The sequence below is a fragment of the Hibiscus syriacus genome, unplaced genomic scaffold (genome assembly GCF_006381635.1).
Source record: "Hibiscus syriacus cultivar Baekdansim isolate YM2019G1 unplaced genomic scaffold, ASM638163v2 tig00111210_pilon, whole genome shotgun sequence".
Classification (NCBI taxonomy): Eukaryota; Viridiplantae; Streptophyta; class Magnoliopsida; order Malvales; family Malvaceae; genus Hibiscus; species Hibiscus syriacus.
This window is the reverse complement of record NW_024063021.1, coordinates 3920380-3938909: the sequence shown is the minus strand read 5'-3', so window position 1 is coordinate 3938909 and position 18530 is coordinate 3920380. Positions and strand designations below refer to the sequence as shown.

General features: G+C 34.6%; 1 pseudogene; it reads right to left on the bottom strand.

Annotated features, from left to right (window-relative positions):
• The window catches only part of LOC120155976, a 51972-nt pseudogene extending 39340 nt beyond the window's left edge, over positions 1–12632 (bottom strand).
• Positions 12633–18530: the final 5898 nt, after the last annotated feature.

The window sequence follows — 18530 nt, the reverse complement described above, 5'->3', positions numbered from 1 at the left end:
TTTCAAAACTTTGCCCATTAGGATTATGTTAGAGAACCTTGAATTATTGAGGACTCATTTGAGTTTTGGGATTGAATTTTGTGCATACATGTGTTTTTAAATTGCAGGTGATATTTCTTTTCCGATTTCCCTAACCATGTCTAATCCCAAACGCCCTAGGTCATCCTCGAGTCGGTCTCACCAAAACCGTCCTCCCGCTCCTAGACCTTAAAATCCATCCAATATTCCTTCATCCCTCATTAGTACTTGTTTTAACATGCCTGAAAACCGTAGGGATGAATTGTACTCTAGGTACATGAACTCCTTCCAATCCTATCGTATTAGGGAAGAGCGTATTCCTTCTTTACAAGCTATGATAAAACTTGAATTTGAATACCTCTCAATTCTTCGCCGATGGAAGCTTGATAAACTCTTTTCTCTTCAACCCATCGTCTTTCACTAACTTGTCCGCATCTTTTATTCCAATACGGTTTGTATTCAAAACAAAACTCAGTGCGGTACTATAGCGATTAGATCCTATCTTTTAGGACAATATATCATTATTACTTCTTAATCTATCGCATCTCATTTTGGTTTAGATGAAGAGGGTTTATTTAATGAGAATTAAGATGTGGAATATCCATATCTCCCTAATGCTAGTGTCAGTACCTTTAGGTCTCACCACGATCAATTTCTTCACTTAATGATCTCTTGGTGGTTTAGACCATCCGCAGGTCGGTACTCCACACTACGTACTACAGACTTAGGTGGATGCACTGTAAAAGAACAAAAGAAAATCAATTTTCCACATATTGTCTTTAGCGCGCTTTCCAATATCATAAACATCATTCCCTCAAAGCATGTAGAAACCCTACCTTATGGTTGTCTACTAAGCAATTTGTTTATCAAACTCGGCCTAGATGTCTCCCTTGACAATCCTATTCCGCTCCAAAACCCAATCAATATCACATCCTTAAAGAAATCGGATTGGAAATTGGATGAGAACACCGGACTATGGTCTTTTCGACCCGGTACGCAAACCCCGGGAGCTAGTTCTTCACGAGCTGCTCCTAGTTCTTCTCGTGCTCCTCCTCCTCCTCCAGCTCCTGACGCTGATAATGATATAGAGCTTCAAAGGCTTATGAGAGATATTGACGAGGAAGTACCAGCTCGGCAAGATGATCAAACGCCACCTTATTTCTGATCTTTTCTAGAGTCGTTTGATCTGCGTTTTGCTTCCATGGAGTCTACGATTACTGAGTTTCAGAGGGAGATGCGTGATCGTATGGATGCTCTAACTCCTGAAGTTCGAGCTCATTATCCTCCTCCTCATGATCATCCGACGAGTAGACTTGCTTGTCATGCTTTCTTGTTTTTAAAACATAGATTGTTAAACTTTTTGATTTGGATGTTTATGTTTGTTTGGATGTTTCTGATATTTGGATGCTTGACTATTTGAACTTAAATATATATATTTGGTTTGACATTATATATTTTTGCATCATTAGAAATTTATGACCAATTATGCCATTTCACATTTTATTATGAATATTGTTTATGAAAACTAATGGCTAATCTCTCTTTTGATTGTGATCTTAGCAGCTTATTATTAATAAATCAATTGGCTAATCTCTCTTTTGATTGTGGTCTTTTTGATTTAACAAAAAGGGGGAGAAAATTTAAGATGTGCTATAGTAAGGGGAGTATGTTTTTCAAAATCGATTTTCAAAAATAATTTCTTAAACAAATCTTAAAATTATTCAAATGTTTTTTTATATCAAAAAGGGTGAGATTGTTGAAAACATTTTTGATATTTCGATATAACAAAATTAAGTTAAATGAATTTTAAGATTTCACAAATGATTTTACAAATTTATATTCAATTAACCGAATATCAAATTATTACTCCAAGTTTTTCAAGATCAATTTTAATCCTTACTAAATGTGTAAAATTGTGATTTGTACTTAAACTATTTTTGAAACAAATTTTCACAAAGTATTTTGAACCAAAAACAAGCCTTAAATCAATTATTCAAAGGCATGCACCGATGCATCAGTCCATGCATCGATGCATCGATGAATTAATTGAACATCAAATGCATTCCATTCACCGATGCACTCTCCATGCATCGATGCACTCTGAATATTTTCAAAACACCGAATGCATTTGATGCATCGATGCACAAGCCATGCATCGATGCACCAGGCTATTTTTCAAACATCGAATGCATTTAATGCATCGATGCACACTTGGTGCACCGATGCATCAAGTGTTCCAACGGTCAAAATATTGAATTTTACACGAATGCACCGATTCATACTTGATCATGCATCGATGCATGAGACGCTCCACCTAGAAAAATTAATTGTTTTCACACTTAAACGGCTCTATTATCCCCACTAATTATCACCAACGTTCAGAATTTATTCAAGGGGTATTTAAACAAGTTCTGGAGCCATTGATCAATAACAAGAAACATCAAGCAACTAGAATCAAGAGAGAATCAAAGAGAAAGCATCAAACCTCAAGTTTGAGCATTTCAAGTCTATTTTTTTATCCAATATTCATTTGCTTTCAAGAACACTTTTGTACTCAATTATATTTATCTTTGAGTGTTCTTTTCTTTGTTCTAGAATTGTGCAAACATCTTACCTTGTGAGGTTTTCTTGTAAGTTTGCAAATTTGTAATCTTCTCTTTGGGAAAAAGAGTGTTCTCAAGAGTTGGGGTATACTCTTGAGGGATTTTGTAAGGTTATCTCTTTGGCCTCAAAAGAAAGAACAAATTAGTGAATTTGTTGGAAAATCCTTAGTGTGGATAGCTAAGGTAGTGGACGTAGACTTTGTTTGAGAAAGTCGAACCACTGTAAATCGCTGTGCAATTACTTTCAATTTTTCTGCAAAAGCTTCCACGAAATTTTTAATTGCCAATTCACCCCCTCTTGGCCGATTCCGTCGATCGATTAACTCAACAATTGGTATCAGAGCCTAACTCATTTGAAGGTTTAATCGCCTCTTGAGTCGATTCAGGAAGAGTTATATCGATTATTAAAGTCATCAATGGCCTCCGCTTCAAACTTCGACTCCGGTCTCGATTCGATGCCCGTCAACAAGCCTCCTTTCTTCAATGGAGCTAACTATGCCTATTGGAAGAATAGAATGATGTACTTCATTCAAGCAAGTGACATGGGAGCATGGAATGCTGTAGAAGAAGGATACATCAAACCTCTCACTCATCCAAGGTTGTAGAGTGAAGGAGAGACAAGAATGTTCCAGCTCAACACCAAAGCTATCCATATTATTTTTTGTGCTCTTGAACCAGATGAATACGGAAGAGTTTCATCGTGTACAACCGCCAAAGAAATATGGGACAAGCTTCAAGTCACACATGAAGGTACAGATGAGGTAAAGAAATCAAAAATTAGTATTCTAACGCATAGCTATGAAAATTTCAGGATGAAACCAAATGAAGACATCAAAGCTATGACAGATAGATTTTCAACGATTGTCAATGGTCTTAAATCATATGGAGAGATCATCTCAAATGAAAAGATTGTGAGGAAGTTAGTCTACTCCCTCCCAAAATCATGGCAATCAAAGAAGACGGCAATCATCGAGTCTAAGGACCTATCGTCCTTAACTCTTGAAGAAATTATCGGTTCACTCCTCACTCATGAGATGATGCTTGAAGATGAGGTGGACCTTGATAAAGTTGAAGAGACACCAAAGGAAAAGGAGAAGAAGAAAAATATTGGAGTTGCTCTCAAATCCACAAAAGATGAGAGTGATTCTAATAATGATGATGACGAGGAAATGGCATTGTTTGCCAAACGGTTCAGAAAAATGATGAGACCTTACCAAGGAAGAAAATTCAAACGAAACGAAGGCCTAAAAAATGAACCAAAAGAGAAAGACCCAATCATTTGCTATGAATGCAAAAAGCCGGGGCATGTCAAATATGATTACCCACAATTGAAGAAAAAGGGTCAATCAAAGAATAAGAACAAGGCTCATGTGGCTACATGGAGCGATGAAGAAAGTTCCGATGAAGAGGAACAAGAAGTAGCAAACTTGTGCTTGATGGCATTCGGGGAAGATTCTAAGGTAACCTCTAACTCATCCGATTTTGATGATTTATCTTATGATGAGTTATTTGAGGAGTACAATGGGTTGGCTTCGGATTATGAGAAATTGTTTTTAAAATATAAAAATGATGTTTCAAAATTGAAAAATGAAAACAAACTCATATCCAAAACCAACAACGATCTTGAAAGTAAAATCAAAGATTTGCAAATCAAACTAGAAGAGTTTGAAAAGAAAAATTTAGATTTGCAAAATTTACTTTCAAAGATCAATGATGATCATCAAACGAAAATTGATGATCTTAAAACTTCTTTTAATAAAGTTGGAACAAAACATTTTGAAAAAGGTGGAAATTCAAAATCCAACTTTGTTAGAAAAAGTTTTAGAAACTACAATCATAGAGGTCCCCAAAGAACCTCTAATGGAAAAATCATTAGAAGTATGTGGGTTCCTAAAAAACTCATTACTACTAAAGATAAAAATATCCTACACAAATGGATACCTAAGGGGACTAGGATTTTGGAAACTAATGAATATGGACCCAAAAGAATTTGGGTACCAAAAATCAAAAATTAATCTATGTTTGTAGGGAAAGGAGCATTGCTACAAGGCACGAGAAACAAATTCAAATTCGTGGTACCTTGATAGTGGATGCTCAAGACATATGACCGGAGACAAAAGCCAGTTCATTGAGCTTAACGCCAAAAATGGAGGAGAAGTGAGTTTTGGAGACAATTCAAAAGGTCACATTGAAGGTATTGGTACAATAGGTAATACCTCTTCCATACAAATAAGAATGTTTTATATGTGAATGGATTAAAGCATAATCTATTGAGTATTAGTCAATTATGCGATAAAGGATTCAATGTCTTATTTGAAATTAATGGTTGTAAAGTCATTGACATTGCATCTAATCGGATTATGCTTGTTGGTCATAGAATATGAAACATTTACATGGTGCATTTAGATTCTATTGATATGACTAATTTATGCCTAGTGCTAAGGATGAGCATGATAGTTGGTTATGGCATAGGAGACTAGGTCATGCTAGTATGAGTGTTTTGCAACGGTTAATTCAAGGAGACTTAGTAAGAGGGTTGCCTAAGCTTAAATTTGATAATGATAAAATCTGTGATGCTTGTGCTAAAGGAAAACAAAAGCGAGTTTCTTTTTAAATCTATTAATGATGTATCAATAGTAGAGTATTACAATTGATCCATTTAGATCTTTTTGGGCCAACTAGAACTACTAGCTTGGGAGGAAAACAATATGCATTTGTCTTGGTAGATGACTATTCTAGATACACTTGGGTTCTATTCTTAAGTACTAAAGATGAAGCATTAGAAAATTTCATCACATTTTCAAAAATAATCCAAAATGAAAAGGTTACTCTATCACTAGTGTTAGAAGTGATCATGGAACTGAGTTTGAAAATCTTGGATTTATTGAGTTTTGTAATTCTAATAGTATTAGCCATAATTTTTCAGCACCTAGAACCCCTCAACAAAATGGAGTTGTTGAGAGGAAAAATCGAACTTTAGAAGAAATGGCTAGAACCATGTTTGTGAAAATAATTTGCCAAAATATTTTGGGCGGAAGCCACAAATACCGCTTGTTATGTGTAAATCGAGTAATGATTAGGCCAATTTTAAAGAAAACTCCATATGAAATTCTCAAAAATAAAAAGCCTAACATTAGCTATTTTCATCCTTTTGGATGTAAATGTTTTGTTTTAAACAACGGTAAAGAAAACCTTGGCAAATTTGATGCTAAAAGTGATGAAGGAATTTTTCTGGGTTATTCCTTAAATTCTAAAGCTTATCGTGTATTTAATAAAAGAACTTTAGTTGTAGAAGAGTCTATACATGTTGTTTTCGATGATAATCCCCTTCCGAGAAAGGATTCTTCTGTTAATGATGATGTAGGTATTGTATTAGAAAATGACGTTAGACATGACGTTGGAGAATCATCATCAAAGGAAGAAACAAAAGATGAGGAAACTCATGATCCCCTCGAGAATCCAACCAGTGAAGAAAGGGAAGTATCTTTTCCAAGAGAGTACAACTATGTCAAGGATGGTGAAATTATAGGTGATCCATCAAAAGGGGTAACTACTCGATCTTCTGTTAGAAATATCTGTAATTATGTTGCATTTATTTCATGCATAGAGCCTAAGAACATCAAAGAAGCATTAAAAGATGAACATTGGATTATGGCTATGCAAGAAGAATTAAATCAATTTGAGAGAAGTAAAGTATGGACATTAGTTGAAAGGCCTAGTAATAAATCTACTGTAGGTACTAGATGGGTTTTTAGAAATAAACTTGATGAAAGTGGTAATATAGTGAGGAACAAGGCTAGACTTGTTGCTCAAGGCTATACTCAAGAAGAGGGCATAGACTATGATGAAACATACGCTCCCGTAGCTAGGATGGAAGCAATTAGAATGTTATTAGCATTTGCATGTTTCAATGAATTTAAATTATATCAAATGGATGTTAAAAGTGCATTTTTAAATGGTTTTATAAAAGAAGAAGTGTACGTGTAACAACCTCCAGGTTTTGAAGATTCAAATTTTTCGGATCATGTTTTAAAATTGAAAAAAGCTCTTTATGGTTTAAAACAAGCTCCTAGAGCTTGGTATGAAAGATTGTCAAATTTTTTAATTGAAAAAGGTTTTTTAAAAGGAAAGGTTGACACTACATTGTTTTTAAAGAGAAAGGTAAAGATTATTAGTAGTTCAAATTTATGTTGATGATATAATATTTGGTTCTACTAATGATGTTCTTTGCCAAGAATTTTCTAAGCTAATGCAAAGTGAGTTTGAGATGAGCATGATGGGGGAGCTCTCATTTTTCTTGGGACTCCAAATCAAGCAAAGAAAATATGGCATCTTCATTAATCAAGCTAAGTACATCAAAGATATGCTCAAGAAGTTTGGACTAGAAAATGGGAAACCTCATAACACTCCAATGAGCTCTTCAACAAAGCTTGACTTAGATGAAGGAGGTAAATGTGTAGATGTTAAATTATATAGGTCAATGATTGGCTCTTTGCTTTATCTAACTGCAAGTAGACCGGACATTATGTTTAGTGTTTGCTTATGTGCTAGATTTCAATCATGTCCTAAGGAATCACATTTACTAGCTGTTAAGAGAATCTTTAGATACCTTAAGGACACTCCTAGTTTAGGACTTTGGTATCCTAGAGACTCTAGCTTTAGCTTGCATGCCTTTTCTGATGCGGATTATGGAGGATACAAATTAGATAGGAAAAGCACCTCCGGTACTTGCCAATTCCTTGGAAATATGTTGATTTCATGGTTTTCAAAGAAACAAAATTGTGTTGCATTATCTACCACTGAAGCGGAATACATTTCAGCCGGTAGTTGTTGTGCACAAGTTTTATGGATGAAACAACAACTTTTTGATTATGGAATTGAAGTAGGTACCATTCCTATCAAGTGTGACAATACTAGTGCTATTTGTCTCACTAAAAATCCCATCCAGCACTCTAGAACTAAGCATATTGAAATAAGACATCACTTCATTAGGAACCATGTCACTAAGGAAGATGTAGTTCTAGAATTTGTTGATACTTTGCACCAATTAGCGGATATTTTTACAAAACCCTTAAATAAAGAAAGATTTTGGACACTTAGAAGAGAATTAGGTTTAACTGACCTATCTTCACTTAGTGTTTAAAATAATTTAGCACTTTTAATAAATACTGAAAAATGCTTATAATAATATTTTTTGATTGTATTCTTGCTATTAGTTAGGGGGAGTTTATGATTCTTAATAAAAATTAATTTTATGTTGAAATAAAGTTTGAAGATTAATTTGATTGATTGAACATAATTAATTTTTGATATATGAGTTGCCATTACCATTAGAGCCAAATTATTTAGCATTTTAAGTGTTTAAAACAGATTTTTGACATTTTTGTGCTTCATGCACCGATGCATTTAACAATGCATCGATGCATCCTTGAATATGCATCGATGCATAAGACCATGCACCGATGCATCCGTCGGGTTTTAGGTTTTAAAGGCTTCATCTTCTTTATTTTTCAAAACCTAAACTCTAAACTTTTCACGGCCGTTCGTCCCCTTCTCACCTTAAATCTCCATTTTGCTCAAAACCTTCGGAAATCATCAGATTCTTCAAGATTTTTATCCTACAAACCTGCTACAATCATTAAATCGCTCAAAACATCTCTACATTCCCCTCAATCCAAATTTTCAAGGTAATTTTTCAAAAACTCTATTTATTAATTTTTGAACTTAGGACTCGTTTAGATTAGTTCTAGTTTGAAATAATTATCGGGCATTGGTTATATGATGATTCTAAACTAGTTTCTACAATGAATTTCATCAAAAACGCATAATTTTCAAAATTGTTTTTGAAATTTTGAATTTAAAAAAAAATCGAAAATTACTGATAGTTTTGATTTAATTGTGTTGTTTTCATGAAAACTATACATATTATGATATTATTTTAAAATAATTTTCAAAACTTTGCCCATTAGGATTATGTTAGAGAACCTTGAATTATTGAGGACTCATTTGAGTTTTGGGATTGAATTTTGTGCATACATGTGTTTTTAAATTGCACGTGATATTCTTTTCGATTTCCCTAACCATGTCTATCCCAACGCCTAGGTCATCCTCAAGTCGGTCTCACCAAAACCTCCTCCCGCTCCTAGACCTCAAAATCCATCCAATATTCCTTCATCCCTCATTAGTACTTGTTTTAACATGCCTGAAAACCGTAGGGATGAATTGTACTCTAGGTACATGAACTCCTTCCAATCCTATCGTATTAGGGAAGAGCGTATTCCTTCTCTACAAGCTATGATAAAACTTGAATTTGAATACCTCTCAATTCTTCGCCGATGGAAGCTTGATAAACTCTTTCTCTTCAACCCATCGTCTTTCACCAACTTGTCCGCATCTTTTATTCCAATGCGGTTTGTATTCAAACAACTCAGTGCGGTACTATAGCGATTAGATCCTATCTTTTAGGACAATATATCACTATTACTTCTGAATCTATCGCATCTCATTTTGGTTTAGATGACGAGGGTTTATTTAATGAGAAGGAAGATGTGGAATATCCATATCTCCCTAATGCTAGTGTCAGTACCTTTAGGTCTCACCACAATCGATTTCTTCACTTAATGATCTCTTGGTGGTTTAGACTATCCACAGGTCGGTACTCCACACTACATACTACAGACTTATGGTGGATGCACTGTATAAAGAACAAAAAGAAAATCAATTTTCCACATATTGTCTTTAGCGCGCTTGTCGATATCATAAACATCATTCCCTCAAAGCATGTAGAAACCCTACCTTATGGTTGTCTACTAAGCAATTTGTTTATCAACCTCGGCCTAGATGTCTCCCTTGACAATCCTATTCCGCTCCAAAACCCAATCAATATCACATCCTTAAAGAAATCGGATTGGAAATTGGATGAGAACACCGGACTATGGTCTTTTCGACCCGGTAAGCAAACCCCGGGAGCTAGTTCTTCACGAGCTGCTCCTAGTTCTTCTCGTGCTCCTCCTCCTCCTCCAGCTCCTGACGCTGATAATGATCCAGAGCTTCAAAGGCTTATGAGAGATATTGACGAGGAAGTACCAGCTCGGCAAGATGATCAAACGCCACCTTATTTTCGATCTTTTCTAGAGTCGTTTGATCTGCGTTTTGCTTCCATGGAGTCTACGATTATTGAATTTCAGAGGGAGATGCGTGATCGTATAGATGCTCTAACTCTTGAAGTTTGAGCTCATTATCCTCCTCCTCATGATCATCCGACGAAGTAGACTTGCTTGTCATGCTTTCTTGTTTTTAAAACATGGATTGCTAAACTTTTTGATTTGGATGTTTATGTTTGTTTGGATGTTTCTGATATTTGGATGCTTGACTATTTGAACTTAAATATATATATTTGGTTTGACATTATATATTTTTGCATCATTAGAAATTTATGACCAATTATGCCATTTCACATTTTATTATGAATATTGTTTATGAAAACTAATGGCTAATCTCTCTTTTGATTGTGATCTTAGCAACTTATTATTAATAAATCAATTGGCTAATTTTTTTTATATTCTTGTTTAAAACGTTTTTATAGAGTCTTTTTGATTTAACAAAAAGGGGGAGAAAATTTAAGATGTGCTATAGTAAGGGGGAGTAAGTTTTTCAAAATCGATTTTCAAAAATAATTTCTTAAACGAATCTTAAAATTATTCAAATGTTTTGTTATATCAAAAAGGGGGAGATTGTTGAAAACATTTTTGATATTTCGATATAACAAAATTAAGTTAAATGAATTTTAAGATTTCACAAATGATTTTACAAATTTATATTCAATTAACCGAATATGAAATTATTACTCCAAGTTTTTCAAGATCAATTTTAATCCTTACTAAATGTGTAAAATTGTGATTTGTACTTAAACTATTTTTGAAACAAATTTTCACAAAGTATTTTGAACCAAAAACAAGCCTTAAATCAATTATTCAAAGGCATGGACCGATGCATCAGTCCATGCATCGATGCATCGATGAATTAATTGAACATCGAATGCATTCCATGCACCGATGCACTCTCCATGCATCGATGCACTCTGAATATTTTCAAAACATCGAATGCATTTGATGCATCGATGCACAAGCCATGCATCGATGCACCAGGCTATTTTTCAAACATCGAATGCATTTAATGCATCGATGCACACTTGGTGCACCGATGCATCAAGTGTTCCAACGGTCAAAATATTTGAATTTTACACGAATGCACCGATGCATACTTGATCATGCATCGATGCATGAGACGCTCCACCTAGAAAAATTAATTGTTTTCACACTTAAACGGCTCTATTATCCCCACTAATTATCACCAATGTTCAGAATTGATTCAAGGGGTATTTAAACAAGTTCTGGAGCCATTGATCAATAACAAGAAACATCAAGCAACTAGAATCAAGAGAGAATCAAAGAGAAAGCATCAAACCTCAAGTTTGAGCATTTCAAGTCTATTTTTTTATCCAATATTCATTTGCTTTCAAGAACACTTTTGTACTCAATTGTATTTATCTTTGAGTGTTCTTTTCTTTGTTCTAGAATTGTGCAAACATCTTACCTTGTGAGGTTTTCTTGTAAGTTTGCAAATTTGTAATCTTCTCTTTGGGAAAAAGAGTGTTCTCAAGAGTTGGGGTATACTCTTGAGGGATTTTGTAAGGTTATCTCTTTGGCCTCAAAAGAAAGAACAAATTAGTGAATTTGTTGGAAAATCCTTAGTGTGGATAGCTAAGGTAGTGGACGTAGACTTTGTTTGAGAAAGTCGAACCACTGTAAATCGCTGTGATATTACTTTCAATTTTTCTGCAAAAGCTTCCACGAAATTTTTAATTGCCAATTCATCCCCCTCTTGGCCGATTCTGTCGATCGATTAACTCAACAGAAAGCTATCACTCCCTTGCTTTATGTCAAATCAAAATATTTGGTCATTAATATCAGATCTTTTTCCCTCCTCATTTTGATAGTTTTTCTCCAAATAAACCACCCATGTCTTTCCTAAAAACCCAACAATCACTCATTCTTCCTCGCCATTTCCATATTCTATATTCCTTCAACCTTTTCCTTTAAATCTTTTCTCCACATCGCTGCCACGATACACCATGTGCCAGCAAAAACCATGGCTAGATCCAAGAAAAATCCAGCCCCATCCTCAGGATTTGAGCAATTAAACTGCTTTGAAGGTAACGCACCAACGTATAAGTGGGTAGATCGTTGAACCCTTAAGTAAATTGTAAAGCTATGGAATCCTTTCCTCAAGGGCAAGTTGATGCCGACCTCACACAACACAACCATATTAGTGACGAGTTTGATGTTGTTGCACTCGATTATTTATGGATGAGCAATCGATGTAGGAGAAATCATTTTTGAGAAAATTCATGATTATGCAAAGAGGAACCAAGGTAACCTTTTTTTCTAACCTGATAACTATGTTGTGTAAAGAAGAAAGTCCTTGAGGAACCGTTCGAGGACTTCATCAAGTCAAATGAGGGAATAACCAAAAAAAAGGTGTCAGAACTTATGAGGTTCGATGATAATGCCCCTCATAAGGGCTTGGAGAGAGAGCCAATCAGTTGTTGTGGCTAGAATGACAGTTGTGGTCACATCTATGTGAGAGGATCGAGCGCCTGGAAAGTCACATACATAGTTTCTTTGACTTTGTCAAGGCGAGGGATGCACAACTCAATGCTTTCATCAAAGAATTGCTTCCAATTACCAAGTGAAGATCTGCCGCCACTTCTTAATGAAATTCTAAAACACACAGCATACAATAGTACATTTCATGCCTCGGTGCGAAATGTTCCCCCCAACTTCCTTGCAGATATACCTCTGCCACGCATGTCTCGCATGTACCTGAAGAAGGCCACGGCGAAACATATGAATATTTGAGCTCCTCATTCTCTTCCTCCAAGAGCACCCAGGAAATTCCACCTGAATTCTTTGCAGATGATGATTTTATTCTAGTCCCTGATTCGCCCATAGCCGAACAAGCAACTGAACAGTCCCCAAATCATCACACAACACAATTCCCGAACCAGACTAAAGTCAGTCTCAAGCAACACTTGTACAACCCACCCACACTAAGGAAAAGTAATCGCCAGCAACTGCCCCGAGCACTAAGCGACACATTAAGTGAACAACAGACCGTGTCCTTTTTCCCTCTCCCTCTAAGAGTGCATCGAAAGATACGGGGTCTGAGAGCCCCTCCTCCAAAACAACGTAGAACACGCTCGTCTAGTCAAGCTGCCCCACCACAATAAGTTCACAGTTTTTTTTCTTTTTCTTCTGCATTTGCATTTGCATTTAGTTTATTTTTTATGCATTGAGGATAATGCATCCCTCAAGTTTGGGAGAGGTGTTGTATCTCACACTTAGTTAATAGCAATTGATGACAATTGATTAAAAATTATGGTTGTCATGGTATGAGTATGTTGAGTATATTGTTTGGAATAATTCAGGATGCCCTATGATGAATGCATAATTTTATTTTCTAGGCCATAATTATTTTACAGGACTGTCGAAAGGATAGAATCGACCTTCGAATTAATTTGTTGTAAAATTATAGACACAATTGCATGATGTCTTTGCCTAAGGTGCTTAATAATCTTTTAGGAAAGAACTCTCTACATTTTCCGACATCGAAGAATTGTAAAGCTTAAAGTTGAACTTCTTAGTGTTTAAACTTTGTGAAAGAAAAGGGACACTACTCTATATAATGGCATAACCAGGAAACTCTATAAATATTAAAGGTTGCCTAGGCATATGAATGAATGAAAGAAGACACATGATAACTCTACCTAACTAGCTCGGGGGTGGAAGGTATGCTCCCTTTAATATAGAGTGTGGAAGGGTAGGTGTGATGAGCTGACTCCCCGTTTAAAAAAATGCATAAATAGAAGTGGAAATTATGCTTGGCAAATAATTTGATGCCTTGGCAAAACAAAAGTACATACTTAAAATTTTCTGATAGACTTATTACAATCACGTGCACACATTAGCAAAAAATCCTGACTCAAGAAGGTACTTGAATTATATGAAAGTCTAGTATGTTGAGGCCAACTTTTTGTTGAATGATGAAATTTTAAAACCATAAGATTATCTTAATATCACTTTACCATGACAATTTTAAATTTTCTACTAACCATTATCCGTTGCTTGAGGACAAGCAATAGCTTAAGTTTGGGGGTATGATAACTCCATAAATAAACTCTATTTTTAGTCTTTTTACATAAGTTATTGCTCATCTAAACAAAGTGTTCATAGCATATTAGTTGTATTTAGTTTATAATTGCATGTTATGGATAAGTTTTGCCTAGGCAAGATTTATTTGGTTTTACTGAATCTGCTAAGGAGAAAGGGTTTGTGTGGATTGTGTGTGTGCAGGGATAAACTTAGGAGGAACATTTCAGCCGTGATAATATATTTCGCAAGGGCAGTGGAACACATAAGACAAAGACAGTGAGGAACATATTTATCTTGACAATGCAAGATTTATCTTGTATGTCTAAAGCGGAGCTAACAAATTGCTTATGTCACCAGTGAGCTATACGATTGACCTCACGTGCAATCAAGCCTTCTGACAATATTCAGTCGCCTTTCCATCTATAGCTTGGACAATGGGTATTTAGGGAATATTTAATTATACGAAACCCTCAGAAAATTCCCTTAATAAATACCCAGTCACAACCACCAAAAAGGGGAGGCAATAAAAAAGAAAATGTACCTGAAGCGTGGAGTAAGCAGCTACAGTGTCTACCTTCCATGTTCTCTAACCTGACCGTCCTAGATATCCTCCATAGCAATGCTATAGCAGTTAGAGATGTCATGTCAGAGCCCCCTGTTTGAGGGTCATTCTTCCTTTGTTTTTAATTTTTTATTTATTTTGGTGTTTGTATTAAATGATGATATTCTTGGATGACGCTTTGGGAACACCATGAACTATTTTACTTGGTGTTGGTTTGTTTTCCTAAGATAATTATTTAATGGTTTATGAATGACGTATTATGATTTTGCTTTGTTTTGTTCATTGTTTTAACATTTTTCCTTGACACTGTAAGAGCTTTCGAGAGATTTCTGGGGCCTAGGTAAAATACGTCTGGACATTGTAAGAGCATTGAGAGATTTTTGTTTGTCTAGAAATTGATTCTTTGGTTCGAGAGAATTAAGATAGATCTATGTGAAAAATGGAATGGATCTAGGATGGTGATGTTCTAACCTGCCTACCTTAGAGAAAAGGAGAGGGTTTCAATCGACTAAAACGGATAGACACTTGAGTAGGAAAGATAACGATTATAGTTCACACTGAGGGGTATTGCTACAACAACCGTCTGACAAACCAAGGGTTGTAGTTAACGCTGAGTAGTATTGCAATAAAAACCGCCTAAAATACTCTGTAATCATGTTAGACATCCTAAGCATATCATAAAAATCCTTCCAGACTTAGAATAATTTCTTGTCATAGTAAAGGGTTAACCTGAGGGCTTTGTGAAAAGTCTAAATAGATGAGGTTATTTTGAATATATTTGAATCAAAGCTTTTTCTTTGCCTTGTTTGTTTTAATTTGTTACTGTTGCATATTTACTTTGCTTCGACCAATTTTTATACAACCATACTTTAAAATATTTTCTTACTTTGACACTGGCATACTATATTGCTAATTGTTATCTATTTTGACAAGAATTCAGGAACTATCTCGTGACACCTAGTTCTAGTTGTGGTGAAACCTCAAAATCCCTACCAATCCTTGAGGAGACGATAACTCACTTACCCTTTCTTACTTGTTTCGACCATGTATACTTGCACATATTTGCTTGCCTTAGCATATACATTTATGAGCGATCAATGCCCACTCCACCTCCTGCTGTAGCTACGCCATTGGCTATGTCACCGTGGAGAAAGTCACACGATTCATGGATGACAAACACATACGACGTTTTAGGAGGAATTTGAGGGTCAAGATTTTGTTATGAGTAGGGCTTTGATTTATCTACAGATGATGAAAACCTTGGCGACATAAACCATCATATCATTTGGGAATTTTACAGCAATGTCCTCAACCAAACTAAGCGTCTAATCTTTGCTCGAGATAATTTTTATAATTTTTAGTTCATCATAAGGAATTTTGGTCAAAATTGGTTTTAAATGCAAATGATCTCTCTAACAATTGCTATCAATTTTTCAAATGTTTTGTTTTTATAGCTTTTAATTTTTGACCTAAATTTAAATGATTATGCATGTGTTTTAAATGAAAAAGATATCTCTCTAACAATTGATATCAAATTTTCAAATGTATAACATTTTTGGAAAGCTTTAAACATATGTACTTAATTTCAACAATTGGTATTGCATAAAGTATTTTAGACTTGATACATTGAATTTCGTGTGCTACTAACATGTTTGTTATTCTTTGTTGAAATTCAATTTTGTTTAAGTGTAAAGATTTTACAGCTAAATTTTGTTTGGAATGCACTTATTGAGGGGGATCTTTGATTTTTTCAAATGATTTTTAAATGTCAAATTTATCACTTACTCTACAAAGTTATTTTATAACTTTAAAGATTAAATTATTTTTTATATAATAGAAAGGGGAGATGCATGGTTTGAAAAATTCAATTTCTTAATGAAAAAGGGGAGCTTAACATTTTCATATATTTTCCAACAATTGGTAACAATTGATATCTTTTTAACAATTGGTATCCCTTTGTAAACAATTATTATCTTTTTCATTAAATAATTTATTAAGGGGGAGTTTTGCCAAAAACAATTTTTCAAATGTTTTGTTATATAAAAAAGGGGGAGATTGTAGAACTATGTTTTGATATAACAATTTATGGCAAAATGTTTTGGGACTTGAATTGAATTTATTCAAAGCTTTAAAGTTTAACTTGAATTGAATTTATTCAAAGTTTTCAAAGTTTACAAAAATAATTCAAAGTCCATTTAATTTGGAATTGAGCACAAAAATGTTTTTATGAATAGTATTGTACTGTATGAATAGTACCGATACTTTATAAAATAGTATTGATATTGTGTGAACAGTAATGAACAGTACTGATGCTAAAAAATTCCAGAATCCAAAATGGGTATCGATACTGCTATAGTAATTTCAAGCCTAACGGTCATAAAATTCAAATATTACAAAAGGGGTATCGGTACCCATTGAAGGGGTACTGATACTACTTGATATGTGCAGTTTTATTTTGCAGAAAATGAATCCCCAATGGCTATATACGACTTCAAACGCATTCCAACTTATAAATACATGTTCAAGACACTTGAAGAACATAGAGAACACCTATCCAAGTATTCAAACATAGGAGAAGAGTTTTACAATCTTATTTTTCTATTCTCTTGTAAATATTGTGCTCTTGTGAGCTTAAATTTTGTAAACATCCTACCTTTGAGAGGTTTTCTTGTTTACTTATTTTATCCTTTTGTAAAAGGAAATGTTATAGCTGAGCCCTTAAAAAGCTAGCGATAAGGTTCTAGTTTAGCCCCGTTAAAAACTAGGGAGTTGTAAAGGATATCTCTTTGTCCTTTAAAAAAAACAACAAATTAGTGAATTTGTTGGAAAATCCTTGGTGGGGAGCTAAGGTAGTGGATGTAGACTTGGTTGAGAAGTCGAACCACTATAAATCGCTGTGTAAATTCTCTATCTTTCAATATCCTTACTCCCTAAACACAAGAACCGTCTTGACCCCTCTTGGTGAACTCTTTAAGTTGTCGATTCGAGCTTTCACAAAATCCCAACAATTGGCATCAGAGATTAACTTGTTAGAAGGCTTAGCATCCTTGAGACGATCTTAGAAAACGCTCTACCAATTCCTGACACAACCGTGAAGATGGCTTCCACCTCTGACTCGTTCCACATGGAATACTCCTAATTGATCGACAAGCCTCCATACTTAAATGGAGCAAACTATAGTCATTGGAATAAATTAATGAAGTTATTCATACAATCCAATGATCTTAATTCATGGGAGATGATCAAGAACTGCTACTCTTTTCCAAAGAAGAAGGAGAACAAGTGGAGTGATAAAGAATTGAAGAAAGCTCAACTTAATGCCAAGGCCATGCACATGTTGTTTTGTCCATTTGGTCCAGATATATATGAAGGAGTTTCATCTTGTTCAAGTGCCAAGGAGCTTTGGAACAAGCTCAAAAAGCTTTATGGAAACAAGAAAGAATAACCAACAAAGGTTGTGTCTCTAATGGCTTGTGAAGAGCCCGAGGTATCTTCTAACTCAAATAAATTAAAATTCTTATTTTTTAATGAGTTACAAGATGCATTCGATGAATTATTTTTGAAGTTTGAGACCATGAACTCCAAATATAAGAAAATGATTTCAAAATTAAAAACTGAAAACGCTTTTCTTTTGAAAGCTAAAATTGATTTTGAAAATCAAAATAAAAATTTGAAAAATGATTATAGCTTTCAAAAATGAAAATTGAAAGTTTTGAAAAAGAATGTTTTGATTTAAAAGCTAAGCTTGAATTCTTAAGAATAGAAAAAGAAATCATTTTAAATAATTCATCTAGTTTCATAATGGAAAAAAGCTCACATTTCGATTCGCATGGTTATAAGGAACATACTTGTCCTTTGAATAAAGGAAAACAATTTAAAATTAGACTCTATGGGAACAAGGGGCATTGAAACTAACGTCCAAGGATCCAAAGAAATTTGGATACCAAAATCGAAATAAATGTCTCTTGTAGGTGTATGGGAGCAATGTTGATGAAGATGAAGAAATCAAGATGCTCCAGCCACACTTTTGAAAATGAATGGGTAACCTCTAAGCTTAATGCTTTAGATTTTTGTTATTTGGTTGCTCATTTAAGTTTAAGCATGCATGAGTTTTTATTTTAAATGATTATGCAT